The following is a 656-nucleotide window of genomic DNA, read 5'->3' as shown; positions in this document are numbered from 1 at the left end:
TATTCTAAACCTGTTGTAAAATTCCTCATATGTACTGTATATAGCACAAGTGTAAAAAGGAATTTCATTTTGTGTTTCATCAGAAATAATTATGGGAAAATTCTGTTAGGTCAAAGTAACTGTGATTCAGACTCATCTGAGATTTTTAGTACATGCAAGTATGGAATCATTTTGAAAATCCTAGGTGGCACAACATTCAGGCTGATGACAACACTCGATCCTCCTTTCTTATGGCTGATGGGTAATTAAAAATAAAATTGTGCACAGATTCAATCACATTTACAAATCATTTTAATGAGTCAGCCAGTAAAACACAGCATTCTTTGAACATTAAATCCAGTATTTTATTTAAATTAAGCATCCCTGTAGGTAGTGCTGTCATTAGTACTATTCATTATGAGCGGTCCAAATCAAAAAGCCATGAGATGTATCTTTATGACTGCACTACTATCAGTGTCCCACAATAAGACATATATAATAACTGGTTAATTGTATCATATCATACCACCATAGAGTTCAGAAAAAAATAGTACATCAGTCTGCATAGAGCACCAAAACTTAATCTTGAATGCAAAATTCTAGATGGCCAATTCACAGCGATTTTACTGCAGAAAGGTCAGTGCTCTATCTACTCACATATCACTGAAAAGAGTCAG

General features: G+C 33.7%; 1 protein-coding gene across 1 annotated transcript in view; it reads right to left on the bottom strand.

The window, feature by feature from the left end:
• Positions 1 to 273: 273 nt before the first annotated feature.
• The window catches only part of LOC102306119 (N-fatty-acyl-amino acid synthase/hydrolase PM20D1.2), a gene marked incomplete in the record, with an annotated part of 5,815 nt that continues 5,432 nt past the window's right edge, over positions 274 to 656 (bottom strand). The window contains 1 exon segment of the mRNA XM_042224282.1: positions 274 to 656.

This window comes from Haplochromis burtoni, unplaced genomic scaffold (assembly GCF_018398535.1).
Source record: "Haplochromis burtoni strain Fernald_Lab_line unplaced genomic scaffold, NCSU_Asbu1 Contig_134, whole genome shotgun sequence".
NCBI classification, from domain to species: domain Eukaryota; kingdom Metazoa; phylum Chordata; class Actinopteri; order Cichliformes; family Cichlidae; genus Haplochromis; species Haplochromis burtoni.
The sequence above is the reverse complement of the archived record's forward strand: the minus strand, read 5'-3'. Positions and strand labels throughout refer to the sequence as shown.